This window comes from Equus asinus, chromosome X, assembly GCF_041296235.1.
Source record: "Equus asinus isolate D_3611 breed Donkey chromosome X, EquAss-T2T_v2, whole genome shotgun sequence".
NCBI classification, from domain to species: domain Eukaryota; kingdom Metazoa; phylum Chordata; class Mammalia; order Perissodactyla; family Equidae; genus Equus; species Equus asinus.
In genome coordinates this window covers 95,207,983-95,234,594 of record NC_091820.1, presented here as the reverse complement: position 1 = coordinate 95,234,594, position 26,612 = coordinate 95,207,983, and the positions used below count along the sequence as shown (strand labels likewise).

The following is a 26,612-nucleotide window of genomic DNA, read 5'->3' as shown; positions in this document are numbered from 1 at the left end:
GCAAGGTTAAGAACCTGGCCACCCTGTACCACTATGCTCAGTGCTGGAATCTCCTTTTCTTTACTTGCCTGTGACTTTTTGAAGTTTGTGTAATTGAAATGTGCCCTATTCTTTCTTCGATTGCTGATGATGACCCCCACTCCACACCCACTGATTTTTTGCTCCTTTTTTCTTTTTTTGCATTTTGTTAAGTATTAGGAAAGATTCTGTGAGGCGGTGTCTTTTCCTCTATTCCAGCACAGAAGCTTCTTGTAATCCATTTTCTAGCTGTTCATTTTTGGTGCAAGATAACAGGCCACCATAGTAATCTTTATTAATAGTTTTAAAAGTTTGTCAGTTCATTCTCTCTGATCTTCTAGAGAGACAATTGTGTTGTCAGTAAATGACAGCTTAGTACTTTTCCTTTCTGCTATTTTATACTGCTTATTTCTTCTTTTTGGCTTATGCACGGAACAAGAACTTCAGAATAATGTTGAATAGTAAAGGTGATAACAGACATCTTTATAGTCAGGGTCTAGCTCCTGACTATAATGGGAATACTTAGTGTTTCATCAAGCACAATGTTTCTGTACATCTCTGCCACAAACTCTTTGCCAAGTTAAGGAAACTTCCTCCATTCTTAGAATGCTACGGGTTCTTATCAGTAATGGATGTTTAATTTCAACAAATCATTTTATAGCACCAATTAGGATGATCATATTTTTATATGATTTTAATATTATTTTAATATAGTGCATTACAATAAAACTGCTCAAATATTGAACCACACTTAAATCCTTGGGATAAATCTCACATGATGATGGCTATTTTTTAATACCATGCTCGATTTCAATTTGCTTATATTTGATTTCCCATTTTTGCACGTTTGTTGATGAAATCAGTTCATAGGTTTCTTTTTTGTGCACCATCCTTTTCCAATTTTTGGTATTAGGATTATACTAGCCCTATAAAATGAATTGTCAAGTTTTCTATGTTCTGAAAATAGTTTATATAATAAGAGAATTTTCTACTCATTGAGGATTGGAAGAACTTTGCTAGAAAATGTCTGAGAACAGTAAATGTCTTTTTTTCCTTTTTTTTTTTTTAAGCAGTAGCTCTTTAACTATCTTTTAACATTCTTCCTTGGTTATTTGTTTATTCAAGTTTTCTACTTCTTCTTGAGCCAATTTTGATAAGATATTTTCTTAAAATATCATCCATTTTGTCTGAAATTTCAAATTTAGTGGTAAAAAATGTGATGCTTTCCTGTATTTTTTCCAAATGTCTTCTGTGTTTGTAATTATGATTCCCAGTGTTGTTTATTTTCTCTTTTTTTTTTTCTTGATCAGATTTGCAAGCTTTTTTTCTCAAAGAATAAATTCAGGTTTTATCAATCAATTGTAGCGTGATCCTTTTTGTTTCTTATCCTGTTTTCAATTCTTTTTTTTATCTTTATTTTTTCGTTCCCTCTATTTTCTTGGGATTCAGTTTATTATTCTTTTCCTGCATTCTTAGTTGAGCGCTTAGTTCATTTATCTTAAATCTTTCTTGTTTCCTAATATGTATTTGAGTCTATAAATTACCCTCTTGAAATTTCTCTAACCACTTCCCACAGGTTTTACATCTGGCGTTGTCACTTTTATTCTCATCTACATAATTAGAAGTGATGACTTTTATTTCCTCTTTAACCCAAGAGTCACTTAGAAAAGTCATTTTTCATTTTCGATTGGGTGGGAGTTCTTTGTATTAATGTTTAAGTTTATTTCATCATGTCATGTCACCTCCTCTTCAAGGCCTTCCTTAATCTTGCAGTTTAAAATAGCCCTCCAGCCTCTATAACATCATCCAGTTTAATTTTCATTAAAGGACTTAACACCTGTCTTTTTGTTTATGTATTATTTGATTCCTTTCTCTAGGATGTACGCTCCTTGGGAAGAGGGACATTGTCTCTTATTCATCTCCACATTTTCAGTACCCAAAACAGGCCTGGAATACAGTAGACATTCAATAAATATTTGCTGAATAAATAAATTATGTTCAATAAATGTGAACCCTATGATTATTATTTCTACATTTTTTTTTAGAAATTGGTGGGATTTAACTGTTGAATGAGCATGTTCTAATACATGAACAAATTTTATAAATCAAGCGCATTTGAAAAGAATGTTATTTTCTGTTGTGTGCAAAGTTGTATTTGAGAGATTAGTGAAAGTTCGTTGATTGTGTAATCCAAATCCTCTCTATACTTGCTAATCTGTGGATTACTGAAAGACGTATGAGAAGCTTTCGACTATGTGTATGTAGCAATTTTTCTTTATATCGTTTTGCATTGCATTTGTGAAGTTATATCATTAATTGCACAAGAGATTATTAGTGCTATGTTTTCTAGGTAATATAACCATACTTATTAATATTAAATATCCTTCTTTGACCCTTTTAGTCCTTTCTGTCTGAAAATTTACTCTGCCTTATATTGATAATGCTACATTTGCTTTCTTCTTATTAGTTTTTGCCTGGTTTATCTTTTTATTTAGTACAACATAGAGGTGGATTGTGTGTGTGTGTGTGTGTGTGTGTGTGAGGAAGATTGGCCCTGAGCTAAAATCTGTTGTCAATCTTCCTCTTTTTGCTTGAGGAAGATTGCCCCTGAGCTAACATCTGTGCCAGTCTTCCTCTATTTTGTATGTGGGATGCTGCCACAGCATTGCTTGATGAGCAACGTGTAGATCTGCACCTGGGGTCCAAACCTGTGAACCCCAGGCCTCCAAAGTGGAGCATGCGAACTTAACCACTACACCACCAGGCAGGCCATGGAGTTTTATTTCTATGTTTAACACAGTCTGAGAATCTCTGTCTCTTTTTAAGTGATTTAACCAATTCACATTGTGATTATGATATATTTGGATTTATTCCTGTCACGTGTTTTTACTTTTTCTATTTACTATGCTTTTTTGTTCCCTTTCTCCCCCATGCTTTATGTTGGATCAATTTATTTTACCTATAGTCGTCTGGAGGTTATTACATTCTATTTTTATTCCACCACCTTTATGAGCCCTGATAACTTTTATTCTGAAGATACTCACTAAGAAGTCTTGATTTCTACTATTTGCTCTCTCTGAATCTGATAGCCTGCTCCATATCACTTCTTTCAGAGGGACCACTGCCTCTTCCAGTTCTTAGTTAAAATAAAAGCTTTACTTTTTTACTTTTTTCGCTGAAAGTAAAATCCATAGCCATAAGGTTTCTAGCATAAAACATAGAGGAATATCTTCGTGACCTTGAGAAAGGCAAAGATGTCTTGGACAGGATACAAAAGCACTAATCATAAAACAGAGAATTGGACTCTATCAAAAGTTAAATTTTCTGTTCATCCATAGACATTATTAAGAAAATGAATAGGCAAGCCACAGATCTGGAAAAAATATATATGCAGTACATATATCTGACAAAGGACTTGTATCCAACATATATAAAGAATTCCTAAAAGTCAGCAATCAAGAGAAGAACCCAATGTAAAATCAGGCACAAACTTGAATGGAAAATTTGGCAAAGGAAGGTACTCAATCCTCAACATATTTGGTAATCAGGGAGATGCAAATTAAAACCACAATGAGATATCACCACACACCAATTAGAACAGCTAAAACCGAAGACTAACAACATCGTATGTTAGTGAGAATAGAGAAACCTGAACTCTAATATATTACATTACATCCATTAGGGGTGTAAAATGGCACAAGCACTTCGGAGAACTTTTTCACAGTTTCTTCAAAAGTTTAACATTCACTTACCAAACAATCAAGCAATTTCACTTCTGGGTATTTAGTCAAGAAAAGTGAAAACATTTGTCCACACAACGACTTGTACATGAATGTTTATATCAGCTTAGCTAATAATAGCCTAAAACAGGAAACGACAGGAGAAAGGCTCAGCAAATTGCTATACATATATCCAATAGACTACTACTCAGTGATAAAAAGTAATGAAATACTGATGCATGCAACAACATGGATAAATCTCAAAAGCAGTATGCTGGATGAAAGAAGCCAGACAAAAAAGAGTATTGTAGGATTCCATGTCTATGAAACCCAAGAACAAATAAAACTAATTTGTGATGATAAAACTCAGAAAGTGGTTGTCTGGAGAACAGAGAGGAATTAACTGGAAAGAGGTAGGAAGGATCTTTCTGGGATGTTGGAAAACTTCTATATCATGTTTTGTGTGGTGGTTACATGGGTATATACCATTGTTAAAATTATTCTCACTGAACATTTAAGATGTGTGTGATATATTGCATGTAAATTATACTTCAATGCACCCAAATTCCCTCCCCAGAGAGAGTTGCCTTATTAATTTGAGTGTATCATAACAGACCTTTGTCTGTGAATTGCATACACATATATGTACTTATAGAAATATTGTTGGGGGCATTGTATTGTACATGTGTTTCACAACTTGATGTTTTTCACTCATCAATATATCTTGGAGCTTTTTCCATGTCAGTAAATGTGGATCTTTTAAGCTGCTGTATTATATTCTATAGTGTGACTATAGTATGGTTTATTCAGCCATTCCTCTGCTAATGGACCTTCGTGTTTTCTTTAATTTTTGGCAATAACAAACAACGCTACAAAAATTATCCTTGAAAATGTTGTCATTCAGAAAACTGAGAAGTGGTATGTCAACATTGCAGATTACATTTTGCTATTAAGTAGTGAGGCTGTGCATCTGTTCTTGTGTTTATTGGTCATTTGTAGCTCTGTGAATTGCCTGCTCACATCCTTTTGCTATTTGCCCGTTGTATTATCTTTATCTTATTGTTTTTGCAGAAATGTTGTATTTAGTGTGGATAGCACTTGTTTCTCTGTTTTGTATGTTGCAGATTTTATCTTAGTAATTTAATTTTTAATATTGTTTATGTTGTCTTTCCATATACTGAGGTTTTTCAGTTTTGATGTAGTCGAATGTGTCAGTCTTTTTCATTTATGGCTTTTTTCCTTCCTCAGCTGAAGTTTATGAAAAATACTCTCCTACATTGTTATAATACTATCATAAGTATTTTTAAAAACGGAAGTTCCAGGGGGCCGGCCCGGTGGCGCAGCGGTTAAGTTCGCACGTTCCGCTTCTCGGCGGCCCGGGGTTCGCTGGTTCGGATCCCGGGTGCGGACATGGCACTGCTTGGCAGCCATGCTGTGGTAGGCGTCCCACGTATAAACTAGAGGAAGATGGGCACGGATGTTAGCTCAGAGCCAGGCTTCCTCAGCAAAAAGAGGAGGACTGGCAGTAGTTAGCTGAGGGCTAATCTTCCTCCAAAAAAAAAAAAAAAACACTGAAGTTCCATTTGGAACTTAATAAGCGGTATGATATAGGGGTCTGACATTTTTTTCCATATGGTTATCCAGCTTCCCAAAAGCATTTATTGAGGAGTCTATCCTTTCCTCCACTGATTTGAAGTATAGTCTTTTCTCTATATTTAATCCCCATGTATACTTGGATCTATATGAGAATGTGTAGGTTAAACACAAGAAGCATATTTTACATACTACTCTGTACTATGTTTTTTCTCAAATTAATTTATAAATTTAGCACTATTCAATCAAACCAATTTTTTTTAAGTGACACCCAAACTAACAGTTTAAACTGGAACAGAATTTCCTATATTTTCTAAAGCTGGTTGGACAAAACTAAGAGTGAAGAAAACCAAGGCAGAGCATTCCCGGGAACAATCAGTCACATTACAGGAAAAGAACTGGGCATTTGTCTACTTTTCCGGTAGAAATCATATTTCAGATAACCAAATAACCCAGTTAATGAGGAAACACTTCCTTTTAGATTAGTTGAGTTTTAACTAATAAGCACAGAAGAATGTTAAGATTCAAAAATTATCGTTTTGTGACCCCTCCAATGAAATAATTGATTCAGGCAAGAATCAATAGTTGCTTAAGTCGTCAGATGTTAGTCATGAGAGGAAAAACGTAACTTTACAAAAGGAATTATATCATCACCAGCTTGACCCAGTTTAATTTGTTTGGGGTTTTTTTCCTAGATTCTTGAGATAGATGCTTTGATGGTTTATTTCCAGCTTTCTTGATTTCACAGGGGTTTTTTTTTAAGTCAAATTTATTGAAGTAAAATTCACTTCTTTTAGCCATCAAGTTTTGTGAGTTTTGACAAATGTATGCAGTCATGTAACTACTGCTACAATCAAGATATAGAATATTTTCATAACCCCAAAAAGTTCCTTCGTGCTTTTTATAGTCAATCCTCTTTCCCCAACCTCAGCCTCCGGAAACCACTGATCTGATTTGTATGTGTCTAGTTTTGCTTTTTCCAGAATGCTGTATGAATGAAATCAACCTCTTGTGTCTGAGTTTCATTTAACGTAGTGCTTTTGAGTTTCATCCATATTGCTACTTGCACTAATAGCTCGATTCTTTCTATTGCTGAGTAGAATTCCACTGTATATATGTAGCACAATCTCTTTATCCATTCACCAGTTGATGGACATTTGGGTTGCTTCCAGGTTGAGCCAATTACCAACGAAGATGCTATAAATATTTTTATACCAATCTTTGTGTGGACTTCTGTTTTTACTTCTCCTTGGATAAATACTTAGAAGTGGGAATGTTGTTACCATTTGGTAAAGATATGTTTAACCCTATAAAATCGGTTTTCCAAAGTGGTTGTACTATTTTACATTCCCACCAGAATTATATGAAAATTTCAGTTGCTCCAATACTCACCTGCACTTGGTTTTATCATTTTTTAAAGCCACTCTATTTGGTGTGGCTATTCTAATCTTTTGTCCTTATTTTTAAATTGGATTTTTTTCTTATTATTAAATTGTGAAAGTTCTTTACTTCTTTATATATTCTGGCTACAAGTCCAGAATTATATTAGCTAGTTTGAGTTGCAAATATTTTATCCCAATTTGTGGTTTGGCTTTTCATTTCTTAACAGCATCTTCCAAACAGCAGTAGTTTTTAATTTTGATAAATGCAATTTATCTATGTATTGGTTATAGTTTGTACTCTTTGTGTCCTATCAAAAAATTTTTGCCGGACACAAGATTACAAAGACTTTCTGTTATGTTTCCTTCTAGACATTTTCTAGTTTTAGCCCTTAGGTTTAGGTAGATGATACATTTTGGGTTAATTTTTGTGTAAGATGTGAAATTCATTTTTTTTCATGTGGGTGTCTAATTGCTTCAGCATGATTTCTTGAAAAGACTATTCTTTTTCCACTGAATTACCTTGGCATTTTTGCTGAAAATCAATGAACGACATGTGTGGTTCTGTATCTGGACTTTTTATTCTGTTTCATTGATCTATATGTCTATCTTTTCACCAAAACCACACTCTTTTGATGACTGTACTTTATAGTAACTCTCAAAATCAGACAGTGTAAGTCCTCCAATTTTGTTCTTTTTCAAAATTGTTTTGGCTCTTCTAGGTCCTTTGTTTTTCCGTATAAACTTTAAAATCAGCTTGTCAATTTCTAATCCAAGAAAAAACCTGTTAGGATTTTGCACCCCACAAATTCTGATGTGTCATAATTTCACTAATGCTCAGTTCAAAATATATTCTAATTTCCATTTTGATTTCTCCTTTGACCCATAGGTTATTTAGAAATGTATTTCTTAATTTAAAAACATATAGCAATTCTCAATTTATTTTTTATTAATTTCTAGCTTAATTTTCACAATGGTCAGAGAACACACTCTGTGTTATTTCAATCTTAGTTTGTCAAGACTTGCTTTATGCCATTTGTGTAGCCAAATTTTATAGGTGTTTCTTTTTTACCTAAAAAGAAATTGTATCTTGTAGTTTTAGAGCTCAGGGTTCTACATTTGTTAATTATATTAGGGTTATTGATTGTGCTATTGCATATGTTTTATATTCTTGCTGATTTTTGTCTTTATTATTTGACCATTACTGAGAGAAGTCTGTTCAAAATCTCCCATTATATTTATACAGTGGAATACTATACAGCAATGATAATGAACAAACTGTAACCACATGCAGCCACATGGATGAATCTTACAAACACAATACTGAGTGAAAGAAGACAGGGACAAAATAGCACGGAGTGGACGGTTCCATTCAGATAAAATTCAAAAACAAGCTAAACTTATATTTTTAGAAGTCCAAATAATAGTTACTCCTGGTAGAAGGAAAAGATTTAGTGACTGGAGGGGAACACTAGTGGGGCTTATGGGTGCTGGCAATGTTCTTTTCCTGATCTGGATTCTGGTCACACAAATATGCTTACTTTGTGAAAATTTACCAAGGTGTACATTTATGGTTTGTGCACTTTTCTGTCTGTTATATTTCCAAAAGCTTACTTTAAAAAATAATCAATGTCACTAGTGATCAAGTACCTGCAAATTCAAGTAGTGAAATATTCTATTTCTCACCAGAATTATAATTCCCAGTGTTTGTGTAGAGATAGATAAATGGATAATCCTTTGCATGATTGTCAGAAGTATAAACTAGTATAATTTTTCAAATGGCAGTATGATAATATGTATTAGAAAGTTTTAAAAATGTGTATGCCTTTGAACCCAAGAATTTAATTTCTGGGAAAGCATCCCAAGGAAATGATAAGACAAATACACAAAGATATATCTACAAGGATACTCACTGCAGAGTTGTTTAGAATTCTATAATTCTAACTACTTGAATATCCGATAGGAGATAGGTTAAGGAAATCAGGACACTTTCATACAGACTACAGCGAAGCCTCTAAAACTATAACCGAACCAAAGCTTTTACATGGAAAATTATTTATGATATACATTACTTTAAAATAAAAATAGGTAATAAGACCATATGTATATTATGATTTATTTTTTATTCAAATACATATGCATATATACAAATATACTGAGAAAAACTCCAGATGGATATATATAATAAATGTTAACGGCTTTCTCTGAGTACTAGGGATTTAAATTGTGGGAGTTGTGTTCTTCTATTTCTTTTTTTTTCCCCATTTTTTAAATTGAGGTTTAATTGACATGCAGCTTTATATTAGTTTCGTGTGTACAAGATAATGATTCCATATTTGTATATGTTGTGAAATGATTGCTACGATAAGTCGAGTTAACATCCATCACCACACGTAAGTTACAGAAATTTTTTGTATGATGAGAACTTGTAAGATTTACTCTCTTAAGAACTTTCAAATATGCAATATAGTATTATTAACTATAGTAGCCATGCTGTACATTACATCCGCATGACTTATTTTATAACTAAAGTTTGTACCTTTTAACCCCATTTACCCATTTCAGACCCCCATCCCCACCTCTGGCAACCACCAGTGTGTTCTCTGTACCTATGAGCTTGTTTTGGGGTTTTTTTTAACGATTCCCGATGTAAGTGAGATCAAACGATATTTGCCCTTCTCTGTCTGATTTATTTCACTTAGCATAATGCCCTCAAGGTCCATCTATGTTGTTGTGAATAGCAAGATTTCATTCTTTCTTATGGCTAAATAATAGTCCATTGCATATATACACCACATCTTCTTTATCCACTCATCCATTGATGGACATTTAGGTTGTTTTCATATCTTGGCTATGGTGAATAATCCTGCGCATAATCATTTTGAGTTAGTGCTTTCATGTTCTTCAGATAAATATCCAGAAGTGGACTTGCTGAATCATATGGTAGTTCTGTTTCTAATTTTTTTTTTGTTTTGCTGCTGAAGCTTCACCCTGGGTGAACATCCATTGCCAGATTGCCAGTCTTCCTCTTTTTGTATGTGAGCCACTGCCACAGCATGGCCACTGGCAAGTGATGTAGGTCTGAGCCCGGGAGTTGAACCCAGGCTGCGGAAGCGGAGCATGACAAACTTAATCACTAGGCTGCTGGGGCTGGCTCTATTTTTAGTTTTTTAAGGAACCTCCATACTATTTTCCATAGTGGCTGCACCAATTTACACTCCTACCAATAGTGCACAAGAGTTCCTTTTGCTCCACACGTTCGCCAAAACTTATTTCTTGTCTTTTTGATAATAGCCATTTTAATAGGCATGAGGTGATACCTCATCATGGTTTTGACCTGAATTTCTCTGATGATTAGTGATGTTGAGCATCTTTTCATGTACTTGCTGGCCATCTGTGTGTGTTTTTTGGAAAAATATTTATTCAGATCCTCTGCCCATTTTTTAATCGGATTGTTTGGTTTTTTTGCTATCAACTTATATGAGCTCTTTATGTAATTTAGATATCCACTCCTTATCAGATACATGACTTGAAAAATTTTTCTCTGATTCAGTAGGTTGCCTTTTCATTTTGTTGATGGTTTCCTTCGCTGTGCAGAAATTTTTTAGTTTGATGTAGCCACACATTGATTTTTCTCCTATTTCCTTTTATTTTCCAATTTTTTGGTCTGTGTATGCTTGTATAATAAACATAGTTTTTAAAACTCTTCTAGGGGCCTGCCTGGTGGCACAGTGGTTAAGTTCACATGTTCCACTTCTCAGCAGCCCTGGGTTCACCGGTTGGGATCCCGGGTGCGGACATGGCACCACTTGGCAAAAGCCATGCTATGGTAGGCGTCCCACGTATAAAGTAGAGGAAGATGGGCATGGATGTTAGCTCAGGGCCAGTCTTCCTCAGCAAAAAGGGGAGGATTGGTAGTCCTCCTCAAAAAAATAAAAAAATAAATAAAACTCTTCTACTATGACTATGTATTTTTCTATTTCTCTTTAAGAACTATAACATTTTGATTATTATATTTTAAAACTATATTATTAGATGCATACAAACACAATTATTTTATCTTCCTGATGACCCTTTTATCATTATGAAATGTCCCTTTTTGTCTTTACTAATGTTTTTTGCCTTAAAATATACTTTCTCTGACATTGCTATAGCTACATAGGTTTCTTTTGTTAATTTTTGCATGGTATCTCTTTTTCCACACTTTATTTTCAGCCTTCCATGACTTGATATTGAAGGTGGATCTCTTCTAAGAAGCATATAGTTATTTTTTTAACCCAATCTGACAAGTTTTGTCTTTTAACTGGAATGTTTAGGCTGTTTATCTATAACGTAATTACTGGTATATTTGGACTTAAATCTACTATCTTACTGTTTGCTTTCTATTTGCTCTGCATGTTCTATTTTGCTTTTTTTCTCTTGCCCTCCTTTGGGTTGCTTGATGATTTTTTTTAGAATTCCATTTTCCCTCTCAATTACCTTGCTAATTATCCATCCTACTACTATTCTTGTAGTGGCTACCCTAGAGATTACAAAATGCATCCTAGACATTATCAAAGCCTAATATAAATAATTTTACCACACTGTCCAACATAGAGTGCTTCTAAATAAATATTAGACCCCTTTCCTGCGTCCCCACTCCCATCTGAGATCCCCAAACCTGTGCTATATATCACTGTCTTGGAAACCTAGTGATGTCAGCCCTACACCTCAGCCCTTTAGCACAAAGAAAGGGTTTTTATCTCCCTTTCCTCATCTCATCAAGAGAAGTTGATGAACTGGTACCTATATATGTGTCATTTCATAATATACGTGCACCATTCCAAACAAATGTAGCACAGCTAGATCCTGATCCCTAGAAGTCCATCATCTAAAAGGGGAAACAAGGCAGCAAAATCGGGAAGTTACGTATGTCAAAGCCCGCTGAAGACTCAGGCTGTATGGAACTTGGAAACGTTTTACCCTATCTTGAACTATCTTCATTTGTAAGTATAATTTGATGTTCTTGACTCTACCACTAGATGTCAGCAAATCCCAGAAAGGGATAGGCTGTTCAGGTTGTGGGATTTGGGGTGTTTCTTCCTATTCTCCTTTTGTTTTAATGTATTTTCCAAATGTCTCACAAAGAACATGTATCACTTAAATTCTAGGAAAAATAAAATTAACATTACACATAGCAGGCACTTAATAATGGTGAGCATTATATCCATTCCTGTTTGTTCTAGAGCAAAATAATATAGTTCATTATCACTATCAAGCTATCACTGGGTATCTTACTTCTGTAACCCCAGTATCTTTCCCAAAGACAAGGCTGGTTCTCACCCTCCCTGAGAATCAGTTTCTACATCTTTAGTGTGAGGATAACAATTCTCCCTCGAAGGGTTGATCTAAGTATGTAATGCCACCGTGTATGTGCAAGGGCCAACCTCTGTGAAAATTGATCCCTCCCAATTAAAGAGACACACAGGGAACACAGAAGTCCCTTGAGGGAGCAGCCCAGAGTACGGGTTTCCCGGAGCACAGAGCTCTTAGTAGACCAGGCTGGTATGTAGTCTGGATTCATGGGTTGGAGAACGCAAGCTGGGGAAAGCAATTTGCAGTTCTCTTGGCAGGTGAAGGAGCGCCTCTGAGGGTGTCTGTGTGGTGCTATCAGAGCGAGCTTTGGGGAAACTGCTCTGGGCAGCTCTGTGTAAAGTGACCTGGAGAGAATCAGGTGGAAGGTTTGGGAAGCCATTGCAGGGATATGGTACTTGGGGGCTTAAACCACCTTCTTTCCCCCAGGGGGCCATCTCTACAATGCGGACAGGTCAGCAGACTTTGATGAAGACAGTCAGAGACAGTGAGAGAGAAAGAGATGAATAAAGTATGTATGAAATTTAATAGATATCCTTTGTCTTTTTATATAAAAAAACATTTTTAAAGCTCAATTTGTATAATCATAAACAAACTGTTTAATAAGCAACTTTAAAAATAACATTTTGTTTCTTCTAAAAAAATGTCTTTTCTTTAAAAAAGAGAAAAAACAGAGACAGAATAGAGGCCCCCTGGTGATCAGAATCTGAGTTGCGATGTTGAAAGTCTCGGGACAGGAGGCTTTGCAAGGGGATCAGAGAATTAGGGAGGGATTTGGTCTTGGCCTCAGCCAGCTCTTCCTAGAATTTACCACCCACTGGCAGCAATCTCTCTGAATATAGGACGTTCATGGTCTCCAGCCCCAAAACCAGACATCTGCCTCCTGCCTGAGCTGAAGAGAAGGCAGCATGTTTGAGTGTGAGATTATCGGGAGTGAGGAAGTTTGAGATATAGAAAAACACACATACAGAGATACGCTATCAAATCAGTTGCCTTAATCTACACTTTCCCCAACAAACCAGTATATTGCGAACACATGTCCAAAACATAATATATGTGTACATAATTTTTGTCAGTTGGGCTACTTATTTTTGCTCTTTACAAATTTTTGTCTCAAAAAATGTTCCTGATTTCAAAATTTCAAACAAGACAAAAACATACACGTGTAAACTGAAATTATCCTGTGTATCCCACTTGCCTGACCCTCACTCTCTCACCCAAAGAGAGTCATTGAAAACAGACAGGTGTATATTCCCCAGGTACTTTTCTCTGTACATAGATTATTAATGTATAGTTACATATAAACAAAATATTCACATAAAATATACTAAAATACACATATTTTTCAAAATGGTGATCATGTTATACGTATTCTGCAACTTGCTTATTTCACTTAATATGATATCTATGATTTTCACTAGCATTTCATTAGCTAATGTTTATTAGGCACAAACATTGCTCTTTAAGTGAATTTTCTGATAATGTCATTGACCCACCTATCTGTTCATTAGTAAGTCTGCCTAATATATCAGAAATATGAACCCCATAGAGTTTGCAAATATTCTGTCTCTACTTTTCACAAACTCATACCTTTTTTCTGCCATACACAGCATTTTAAATTTTTCAATATTATTGATTAAAATTATACCGTTTTGTAAATCTAAATTTTTTTACACTTACAAAGTAAAGTTTATTTTAAAAATAAATAGTAAATCTCATCCATTAGGATGGCTATTATTTTTTAAAAAGCAGAAAATACCAATTTTTGGTGACGATGTGGAGAAATTAAAACCTCGCGCATTGCTGGTGGGAATGTAAAACGGTGCAGCCACTGTGGAAAACAGTATGGCTGTTCTTCAAAAACATTAAACACAGAATTACCATCTGATCCAGCAAGGCTGTTTCTGGGTATAGACCCCAAAGAGGGTAAAGCAGGTATTTGAACAGATAATGCTCACAGTGGTAGCATTCACACTGACAAGACTGTCTCTGACAAAACTTTAGTCAGGCTCCTCTGAACGCTCTTCTCAACTAGGGTTTGACTTTTGGACTTCTGTGTTCATCTTTGCATAGCCCAATTTTAGCAAAAATTCAGCTAAGTCAATTTAGCAAGAATCCCCACCCTTGATAACTGATCATCCTGGCCTGTCTTCAGCAAAAATCCTGCTCAGTTCAGTTTAACCAGAATCCACCCTTTACCCCTCATATTTTCACTTCCGTTTTCCATCCACTGACCCCACCCGACCCCGTTCCTTGGCTATAAAGCCCCATTTTCCCATGCTGTATTCAGAATTGGGCTTAGATCTAATTTGAGGTCTCTTTTCTCCTATCACAATAGCCCCCTAATAAAATCTGTTTTTACTGCTTCTGCTATACTGCTCTGGTTTTCTTTAACAAGAATAGACAAAACATGGAAACAGCCCAAATATCCACCGATACATAAATGGATAAACAAAATATGGCATAGCCATACAACAGAATATGATTCAGCCTTAAAAGGAAATGAAATTCTGATACATGCTACAATATGAATGATCCTTGGAAACATCATGCCAAGAGAAAGAAGCCAGACACAAAAAGACAGATACTGTACGGTTCCACTTACATGAGGTGCCTGGAGTAGTCAAATTCATAGAGACAGAAAAGTAGAATGGTGGTTGCCAGGGGCTGGAGGAGGAGGAACAGGAAATTATTGTTTAATGGGTATGAAGCAAGATGAAAAGAGTTCTGGAGATGGATGGTGGTGATGGTTGTACAAACAACATGAATGTAGTTAATGCCACTGAACTGTACACTTCAAACAGATTAAAATGGTAAATTGTATGCAATGTCTATTTTATAAATAAATAAAGGATACAGTCCATTGTCATAGAAATTGAGCGACACCCTGAGGAGCATCAAGCGCCAGCCCCCAGGGAGATTAGAGCACTCCAGAGCCCTGGCGGCTTCAGGACACAAAGGGCAAAGCTTTAGAGTAATTCCAGGCTTCACTACTTTTCTCTGCTAAACTAGCACACCCTCAAGGATAGGGATTACACGCGTGCATGAATGCAAGGAGGCATGGCTCATTCGGGACATCTTATTATTTTTTTTATATTGCACAATTTATGTAGTTTTTCTCTTTTTTAAAGATTGGTACCTGAGCTAACATCTGTTGCCGATCTTCTTTTTTTCTTCTTCTTTTTCTCTCCAAAGTGCCCCCAGTACATAGTTGTATATTCTAGTTGTGAGTGCCTCTGGTTGTGCTATGTGGGATGCCACCTCAACATGGCCTGATGAGCGGTGCCATGTCCATGCCCAGGATTCAAACCCGCGAAACCCTGGGCCCCCGAAGCGGAGCGCACAAACTTAACCACTTGGCCACAGGGCCGGCCCCTATATTTTTTATTAGAGTCCACAGTCTGCCAAACAAAAGCAGTAACAAGATATGTCACAAATTATTGGATAATTTAAATCTTATGAATTTAATTTCTTAACAAATTAGGTGCATATTCATACGGGCTAACCTAAAAATGCTATGTTTCATCTAGGGTCTAAAATACTTTATAAGAGATTTCATTCCAGCACTAAAAATGATCCCATCACTATAATTTTTTTGCATGTTTTACACAAAAAGTTTGTGCTCTTAATCAAAAAGATCCACAGACTAATTCAGCAAGTAAAAAATAATTTTACAAAAGATCCAAGACAACATTTCAAATCCACTTTTATTTTCTTTTTTCCTCTTCACATACAAAACTTCTCCACACATCACATTTCCTGCAGCTATAAAGTCACTTGATGTTGGTCAGGCACCATTTTATCCCTGAAACTTTGCTGACATCAAAACATGACAGTTACCCAGTGTTAAACATATGAAACATTTATATACCACAGCACATTAAGCTTTAGACACTTGGCAATTAAACCAAATAAAAATAGGACAAGACCTCCATCCTACATGTTCAGAATTAGGTGTTCATGGTCCCTATCTGGTGACTGTACACTGGTTCAAAAGGCGGCAGAAGCAACAGACAGTTACTTCGGAAAACATTGAACACTATGATCTGGAAGCACATTATGATGTCACCCTAGTGACATGTACCACTCACCTTTCTCCAAGGTGGTCTCATATTTCTAGAGGGGCGGGTCCAGCTGATACAAAATGAAGACAGACAACACAATATTTACTCTGTGTAGATGTCCTAAATCAAACTATACAAGCACTGTGATTTTGAACACAACTCGTCCTAACAACTTGTCACGATCGTCCTGGTTTTTAGGTTGGGCAAGCCGTCAATCTTGCACTCTACTGTTACTTCTTATATAGTACTACTAGTATCACAGGTAACCTGGACAGCAACTAATGGCTGTGGATACTTCACATGCAGTTTTTTCCCATAATATGGAAAATATTTTAAGTCTATAATTCCATTGGGAGGATAAGTTGATAGAGTTGTGTGTTTTCATCCTTTGAAATACATTGTATCATTGGTTCTCCTTGAGTCTTTAATCCAATTATTCTGCTCATTTTCACAAGAATACAAGATTTTCCTCTGGAGTAGCCAAACTCAGGATCATCCACACCACTGCAAAACAACAGGAAACTGACATGCAACATAAATTAGACCCTCTCTGTTCAAAGAGTGCTTCATCAGGACAGCCTACGAAATTCTTCTGTTCTTCTAAATCTTAAGGCTTTAGAAACTTCTCAAGGTCTTCAATGTACCCTTTATAGGACTTTGGATCAGACCTACTGAATGAATATTCCCACACAGTCACTGGTTTTGGGAAAAAACATAAGTCCTGGACTAGGAATCTGGTCACAATATTTTTGAACCTCATTGTTCAAATTCTGAAGCATAGCCCACACTGTGAATGAGAAATGGGCAGCCAGAAACTCGTGAAAGACTAGGTAGAAGAGCAAGATCAAACCTTTTTAAGGGTCTTTTCACTGTCCAAATAAAAGTGCATCTTCGTGTACGAGGTACTTGTGTGATTAAGTCATACTGCACGTTCATGCAACCCACACACTTAACGCTCACTCGCACTCCTCCGACCTCTTGGAGTGGCAGCATGGACAAGTCATAAGATAGGGTCAGGGATGGAAATTCCCTCTCCCCCGGCATCAGGCAGGGTCTAGCTTCCCAGTACTGCTCAGCACCACCGGCGCCTCCACCAAGGCTTCTCCCGACTGGCACGCTCCATACAAAGGAGGACCCAGGCACTCAGGCCCTGATGCTTAGGGCTTGGCATCAGGAAGGGGTCCCCAGCTTCTGGCACCATTCAGTTTGAGAGCCCTGAGCAGCACATATGCTCATTGGGGCATCTTAGAGGCTGCCTACCACAACATCAATTGCCCATCTTTCTATATCGGTTACTGGGAATGCTTTCATATATCATGAGAATTAGTCCCAGAAAACTTTCAAATATTTACTCCAGACATTTCAGACAAAATTTTCTGTTTTGTTTTGTTTTGCTTTTTGCCACTGAGCATTTTAAATTTTTCAGTAATGTTATCATTTAAAAGTAATATAGCTCACTATTAAAAAAAGAGGTAATACCCTGGGCATCAATTGCCCAGGGAGATCACAGCATTCAGAACCCTGGCGGCTTCAGGACACAATGGGAAAGCTTTAGAGTAATTACAGTTTCCACTAATGAGCAGGCATTTACAAGGTGGTTTCCCTGATGTACTTAACCTCCCCTAACTTCCTATATCCTGGTCTGAGTTAGGGATTTAATAATAAGTAACTTGAATAGCTGTTAAGATCAAGGGAGATCTTGGGAGCCTGGTGCTTAATCCCTCACCCACAGGGCTCCCCAGGGTGGGAGATATGATGAAATCACAATGTTATAAGAGCTGTTCTATGGACCAGTGACTGGTCCCCTCACACATAGTGTCACCCACTGCCTGAGTCTATGGCCCAGATCACGGGCCTGAGCACACTGCACGCTGGGTCCCTTTTGCTTTGACCCCAGGCCATGTACCTCCACCAGCCCTCTCAGCTCACTGTGATTCTCTAGGTACTCTGTAAGGGGTAAATGCCAGTTTTGTTTGTTTTTTTATTATCCACATCAGGGGATCTCTGACTGTGGTCCCTAGACCAGCAGCATCAGCTGGGAACTTGTTAGAAGTGCATATCCTTGGGCCTCACCCAGATGAGGCCCAGCAGTAAGTGTTTACACGTCCTGTTGATGACACAGGGTAGTTTGAGAACCTCTGCTGTATTCTAGAAATGACTGATAAAGTTTTATATGTTATCACCTCTCTGAGCCTCAGTCTTCTTAGTGGATGTGACAAATACCTTCGTTTCACTACAGTGGTGTGAGGAATAAATTGGAAATCTTTACAAATGGTGTCTGTTGATACGTCTGTATTGTAAGATGAATTATCTCTTGGAGCTGGGAAAAGAAGAGAAAATCCTTATGCCATTTCCATTTTTTTTAATGCACTAAAACCGCCCTATAGAAATGAGAGGGTCCTTTTGTCTCTCCCCTTCAATCTACGGCGAGTAAAACATCCATAACACACCAAGATGCTGGAGGAATTCACACATTGGTACATCCGAAGGTGGTGGATTGGAGCACACAGAGGAGGCTAAATGGGAGAACAGCAGAGGCAGAACCCAGAACCCCGGATCCTCAGCTGAGGTGGCTGCGCCTGCTGCCCCAGCTCCAGACAACTCGATGGACAGCAGCGGAGGTGCACGTGCAACTCTGGCCAGCCAGCCACCAGCGGTACCTGTGGTATTGGGAAGTGGAGCAGCAGTGGAGGAGGAGCCCCATGATCCTGGGCCCCCCGGCCTTGGCTCAGAGCCTGGTAGCAGTGGCAGAGGTGTGCAGCCACAAGGTAACAGGCAACAGCTGAGACAGTGCCCGGTGAACCCGGCTCCCTCCCCACAATCAGCCACCCCCTACCACAGCAGCGGAGTTTCTGACCCAGGTGATCCCAGACACAGCTGAGGCATCTACCATCCCTGTGGCCCCAGCAGCAAAGCCAGGAACTGCAGAGACAACAGCAACAGCATGGCATCAGTGACCCCCACATGCATACCAGGGCAGAAAAAATTTTTTCAATCTGCTTCACAAATACGGGTAAGCAGGTAACCTTGACTTGTCCCATTTGCCAGAAACACAATTCAGATGAAAATATGAAGTAGAGAAAAGATGAGAGGTAATTATTTTGTATAAACCAGTGAGTTTGAGTTTGTGTTACTATGTTTTACTGACTCATGGCTAAAATTTTAGAATGAATAAAATCTCTGCATCTGTCTGTATATTTATGTATGTACGCATGTGTGTTATGTATAAGTGATATTTTTCTACCTTCGGATGGTATTGCCAAATTAATTTTTTAAATCCCTTAAAAGAGTTCTATTTTAATTGGCTTGGAGATAAATGAGCATTTATATTAATTGAGTATTCCTAAAACTTTCAGAAATATAGAAACTAACTCCAATTTTTTTTAAGTTCATATGGCATTGGATAATATTTGGTAAATAAATCTAGTTTTTACATTTTTGGTAAAATAAAAACAAGCATGTCTTCAGAGTTGTCAGCATTAAATATGATGCAGACATACAATTTTTTTCTACCTAAGTTTACTAGTCAAACAAGCTTGTTATCTCTTCTAGATGTATAAGATTATAAAACTATAAATCCAACCTAAGAACAAAATGTAAAATAAAAATGAATTTCTTGATGCATGCCAAGCATGTCAGTAAGAAAAAAATGATAGAAGAACCATATCTTTAACTTTTTAGGATCTTGGCTTCTGTGATATTTTTGATACTTGCTTGACTGGTCAACAAGAAAAGTAACTTAAGATGATAGCAAACTTTGTTTAATGTCTCGTGAAATTTTCATGAGCAATTCAAGCACAATTGTTAAGAACAAGTAAATTAAATAGATTTAAATGGGATAAGAGTTTATAAATGAACTTTTCAACAATAATTATGCTTTATTCTATGTTTACTTGAAAATAGTTTCAAAAGTCTTTTTGACCCACGGTCTCCGGCTGTGCACGAGACGATGCAAGAGGCACCCAGACTTCCCGTGGATGTCCTTCGGGAATGGGTGGAGCTCCAGCACCCAGCTCCACAGCCCAGGGGTAAACTCCAGGGTCCCGCACCTGCCAGCAGGGAAAGCCTCTGCTCGCCATTAGCAGGGAGGCCCCGTCCAGCATTCAGAACACCGGGAAGCTGCCAGGGAGAGGATTCCCCGGCAGGGCACCAGCCCGCCAGCCGCTGCCGGGCCCACAGACTCTGGTTGTGCACGGGACGGTGAAAGAGGCACCCAGACTTCCCATGGATGTGCTTGGGGGCTGGGTGGAGCTCCAGCGTCTGGCTCCGCAGCCCAGGGGGAAACTCTAGGGTCCTGCACCGCCAGCAAGGAAAGCCTCTGCTTGCCATTAGCAGAGAGGCCCCACCCAGCATTCAGAACGCCAGGAAGCTCCCAAAGAGCAGAATTCCCCACAAGGCAGCAGCCTGCAAGCCGCTGCTGGGCCCATGGACTCTGGCCGTGTCCCAGATGGGACAAGGGGCTCCCAGAGATTCCGTGGGAGTGGTTTGGGGCTGGGTGGAGCTCCAGTGGAATGGCTACATGGCCCAGGGGGGAACTCCAGGTTCCCACAGCAGCCTCAGTGAAAGCCTCTGCACAGCACTAGTGGAGAGATCCCGACCAGCAATCACAAGGCTGGAAGGCCCTGGGGCAAAAGTAACACAGCTAGGTGAGCTAACGACAGACTGCAGAAGATACTGATAGCTCTGCTGGGACCTATAGTGGACAAGTGTGATCTTGTGGGCTCTGACAGTGACAGAGCTGCGATTATAGGTGATCCTGCTCCCGGCTGCTGGGAAAGCCCATAACACCACTGCAGACCCCAAGGAGGGAGCGTGTCTAGGTGGTCCGCAACAGTAGGCACCAGCAGCCTGAGGCCCCCTTGTGATTGCCCCCACAACTGACGAGGGACCCCACAGGACCACTGTGACTACGAGGAGGGGCTCAGGTCCAGTCAGTAACAGCTGACAGGGTTCCTGGTTGGTGCAGTCTAAACAGCTGCTCCCCCACACACACCAGTTGCAACAAGTGGAAGCAGCGACTAAACTCTATCTCTATGTGGAGGCACAAATCCATGCCATCAAGCAGTATGAAAAAATATATTAAATCTCCAGAACAGAAGGAAAATGATAAGTACCCAGAAAACAATCCCAAAGACAATGAAATCTATAACCTAAATGATGATGATTTCAAAACAGCCATTATTAAAAAACTCAATGAGTTCAAAGAGAATTCAGATAGACAACTCAATGAGTTCAGCAGCTATGTCACAAAAGAGCTTCATACTATAAAGAAGAACCAATCAGAAATACTGGAGATGAAGAACACAATGGAGGAGATTAAGAAAAATCTGGGCTCTCTGAACAGTTGGGTCGATAATATGGAGGACAGAATTAGCAATTTGGAGGATAGGAGTATAGAAATGCAGACAGAGGAGGAGAGAGAACTAAGACTAAAAAGAAATGAAGAAACTCTCCAAGAATTATCCGACTCAATTAGGAGATGCAACATAAGGGTTATAGGTATCCCAGAGGGAGAAGAGAGGGAGAAGGGGGCAGAAGGCCTGTTCAAAGAAATAATGGCTGAGAACTTTCCAAACTTGGGAAGAGAGATGGAACTTCATGTGACAGAAGACAATAGATCTCCAAACTTTGTCAATGTAAGAAGACCAATCCCAAGGCATATAGTAGTGAAGCTAGCAAAAGTCAATGACAAAGAGAAAATACTAAGGGCAGCCAGGCAGAAGAAAATAACCTACAAAGGAACCCCCATAAGGCTATCAGCAGATTTCTCAGGAGATACCTTACAGGCTAGAAGAGATTGGAATGAAATATTCAAAACTCTGAAGGACAAAAACCTGCAGCCAAGAATACTCTATGCAGTGAAAATATCCTTCAAATACGATGGAGAAATAAAAACTTTCCCAGATAAACAAAAGTTAAGGGAGTTCATTGCCACAAGACCTCCTCTTCAAGAAATGCTCAGGAAGAACCTCATACCTGAAAAATCAAAAAAAGGAAAGGGGTTACAAAATCCAGAACAAAGGAGATAAGCAGAAGGACAATAACAGAAAGTAGCAGCTCTCCATCAGAACAGGTTAGCAAAAGTTAAATAAAACATTAAAGATAAACAGAATGGAAACACCAAGAATAAATATAACCTAGTCAGTTTAACCACAAACTCACAACACAAAAAGAAGAGGAAAAAAATCTGACAATAACAACCTAGAAGGAGAAGAGAAAAGGGATGGAATGTTTTAATTTAAGGAAATAAGAGGCTATTGGAAAAAGAACTATCTCATCTACGAGATGTGTTATACAAACCACCTGGTAACCACTAAACAAATAACAAGAGTAAAGACACAAATTACAAATAAGAAGAAAGCCAATACAGAAATTTACCTACTTGAATTAGGAATCCAGAAATCATGGGACCAGAAACAAAGGAAATGCAAAAGAACCAGAAAACAAGTGATAAAATGGCAGCAGTAGGCCCCCACGTTTCAATAATCACTCTAAATGTAAGTGGATTGAACTCTCCAATCAAAAGACACAGAGTGGCAGGATGGATAAAAGAACAAGATCCAACAATATGCTGCCTCCAGGAAACACACCTCAGCCCCAAAGACAAACACAGACTCAGAGTGAAGGGATGGAAGACAATACTCCAAGCTACTAATGAACAAAAGAAAGCAGATCTTGCCATACTTATATCAGACAAAGTAGACTTCAAAGCAAAACAGATAAAGAAAGACAACGAGGGGCAATATATAATGATAAAAGGGACACTCCACCAAGATGACATAACACTTATACACGCACCCAACACAGGAGCACCAAAATTTGTAAAGCAACTATTAACAAAACTAAAAGGAGACATCAACAACAGTACAATAATAGTAGGGGACCTCAACACCCCATTAACACCAATGCATAGATCATCCAGACAGAAAATCAACAAGAAAATTATAATTAAATGAAAAATTAGACCAGATGGACTTAATAGATATATATAGAACACTTCATCCAAAAACAGCAGGTTACACATTCTTCTCAAGCACGCATGGAATGTTCTGAAGGATAGACCATATCTTTGGAAACAAAGCAAGCATCAATAAATTCAAGAGGGTTGAAATAATATCAAGTATCTTTTCAGATCATAATGCTATGAAACTAGAAATCAACTACAAGAATAAAGCTGGGGAAGGGGCAAAAATGTGGAGACTAAACAACATGCTACTGAACAAACAATGGATTATTGAAGAAATTAAAGAAGAAATCAAATATTATCTGGAGACAAATGAAAATGAAAACACACCATACCAACATATTTGGGATGCAGCAAAGGCAGTCCTAAGAGGGAAATTCATTGCAATACAGGCTCACCTCAATAATAAAGAAAAATCTTACATAAACAACCTCAAACAACACCTAAGAGAATTAGAAAAAGAAGAACAAATAAAGCCCAAAATCAGTAGAAGAAGGGAAATAATAAAAATTAGAGCAGAAATAAATGACATTGAAACAAAAAAGACAGTAGAAAGGATCAATGAAACAAAAAGTTGGTTCTTTGAAAAAATTAACAAAATCGATAAACCCTTAACCAGACTCACTAAGAAAAAAAGAAGTCTCAAATAAATAAAATTAGAAATGAGAGAGGAGAAATCACAACAGATACCAAAAAAATACAAAGGATCATAAGAGAATACTATGAAAAACTATATGCCAACAAATTGAACAACCTAGAAGAAATGGATAAATTCCTAGACTCATACAACCTCCCCAAACTGAATCAGGAAGAAATAGAGAATCTGAATAGACCAGTCACAAGTAAAGAAATAGAAACAGTAATCAAAAACCTCCCCAAAAATAAGAGTCCAGGACCAGACGGCTTCTCTGGAGAATTCTACCAAACATTCAAAGAAGATTTAATATCTATCCTTCTCAAACTATTCCAGAAATTTGAGGAAGATGGAACACTCCCTAACACATTCTATGAAGCCAACATCACCCTGATCCCCAAACCTAACAAGGACACCACAAAGAAGGAAAACTACAGGCCAATATCACTGATGAACATAGATGCAAAAATCCTCAACAAAATTTTGGCAAACCAAATACAGCAATACATCAAAAAGATTATACACCATGATCAAGTGGGATTTATACCAGGGACACAGGGATGGTTCAACATCTGCAAGTCAATCAACATGATTCACTACATTAACAAATTGAGAAACAAAAACCACATGATCATCTCAATAGATGCAGAGAAAGCATTCAACAAGATCCAAAATCCATTTATGATAAAAAAAAAACCCTCAATAAAATAGGTATAGAAGGAAAGTACCTCAACATGATAAAGGCCATATATGACAAACCCACAGCCAACATCATACTCAACGGACAAAAACTGAAACCCATCCCTCTCAGAACAGGAACAAGACAAGTGTGCCCACTTTCACCACTCTTATTCAACATAGTACTGGAGGTTTTGGCCAGAGCAATTCGGCAGAAAAAAGAAATAAAAGGAATCCAAATAGGCAACGAAGAAGTAAAACTCTCACTGTTTGCAGATGACATGATCTTATATATAGAAAACCCCAAAGAATCCATAGGAAAAATATTAGAAACAATCAACAGCAACAGCAAAGTTGAAGGATATAAAATCAACATACATAAATCAGTAGCATTTCTATACACTAACAGTGAACTAACAGAAAAAGATCTCAAGAACTCAATCCCATTCATGACCGCAACAAAAAGAATAAAATACCTTGGGATAAATTTAACCAAGGAAGTGAAAGATCTATACAACGAAAACTACAAGACTTTCTTGAAAGAAATCAATGACGACATAAAGAGATGGAAAGACATTCCATGCACATGGATTGGAAGAATAAACATAGCTAAAATGTCCATACTACCTAAAGCAATCTACAGATTCAACGCTATCCCAATCAGAATCCCAATGACATTCTTTACAGAAATTGAACAAAGAATCCTAAAATTCATATGGGGCAACAAAAGACCCTGAATTGCTAAAGCAATCCTGAGAAAGAAGAACAAAGCCGGAGGCAACACAATCCCTGACTTCAAAGCATACTACAAAGCTACAGTAATCAAAACAGCATGGTACTGGTACAAAAACAGGTGCACAGATCAGTGGAACAGAATTGAAAGCTCAGAAATAAAACCACACATCTATGGACAGCTAATCTTCAACAAAGGAGCTGAGGGCATACAATGAAGAAAAGAAGGTCTCTTCAACAAATGGTGCTGGGAAAACTGGACAGCCACATGCAAAAGATTGAAAATTGACTATTTTTGTTCACCATTCACTAAAATAAACTCAAAATGGATCAAAGACCTAAAGATTAGGCCTGAAACAATAAGTCTTCTAGAAGAGAATATAGGCAGTACACTCTTTGACATCAGTTTCAAAAGAATCTTTTCAGACATCATAACCCCTCACATGAGGGAAACAATAGAAATAATAAACAAATGGGACTTCATCAGACTAAAGAGCTTCTTCAAGGCAAGGGAAAACAGGATTGAAACAAAAAAACAGCCCACTAATTGGGAAAAAATATTTACAAGTTATTTATCTGACAAAGGGTTAATCTCCATAATATGTAAAGAACTCACACAGCTCAACAACAAAAAATCAAACAACCCAATCAAAAAATGGGCAGGGGACATGAACAGACATTTCTCCAAAGATATACGGATGGCCAATAGACACATGAAAAGATGCTCATCATCACTAATCATCAGGGAAATGCAAATCAAAACTACACTAAGATATCACCTTACACCTGTTAGAATGGCGAAAATATCCAAAACCAAGAGTGACAAATGTTGGAGAGGCTATGGAGAAAAAGGAACCCTCCTACACTGTTGGTGGGAATGCAAACTGGTGCAGCCACTATGCAAAACAGTATAGAGATTTCTCAAAAAGTTAAAAATAGAAATACCTTATGACCCAGCCATCCCACTACTGGGTATCTATCCTATGAACCTGAAATCAGCAATTCCAAAAGTCCCATGCACCCCTATGTTCATCGCAGCGTTATTCACAATAGTCAAGTCATGGAACCAACCTAAGTGCCCAGCAACTGATGATTGGATAAAGAAGATATTGTATATATATATATATATACACACACAATGGAATACTACTCAGCCGTAAAAAAGGACAAAGTCGTCCCATTCACAACAACATGGATAGACCTTGAGGGTATTATGTTGAGTGAAATAAGCCAGACAGAGAAAGACGAACTCTGTATGACTCCACTCATAGGTGGTAGTTAACATATAAACAAAGAGAACTGATGGGTGGTTACCAGGGGAAGGGGGGGGTGGAGGGAGGGCACTAGGGGTGAAGTGGTGTACCTACAACATGACTAATAATGATGTACAACTGTAATTTCACAAGGTTGTTAACTACCATAATCTTAATAAAAAAATTTAGGCAATTACATTAAAAAAATCTTTTTGATAACTTGAAA

General features: G+C 37.7%; 1 pseudogene; it reads right to left on the bottom strand.

Moving 5' to 3' along the window:
* Nucleotides 1-16,255: 16,255 nt before the first annotated feature.
* Nucleotides 16,256-20,454, bottom strand: LOC106823083 (sodium/potassium-transporting ATPase subunit beta-3-like; annotated as a pseudogene).
* Nucleotides 20,455-26,612: the final 6,158 nt, after the last annotated feature.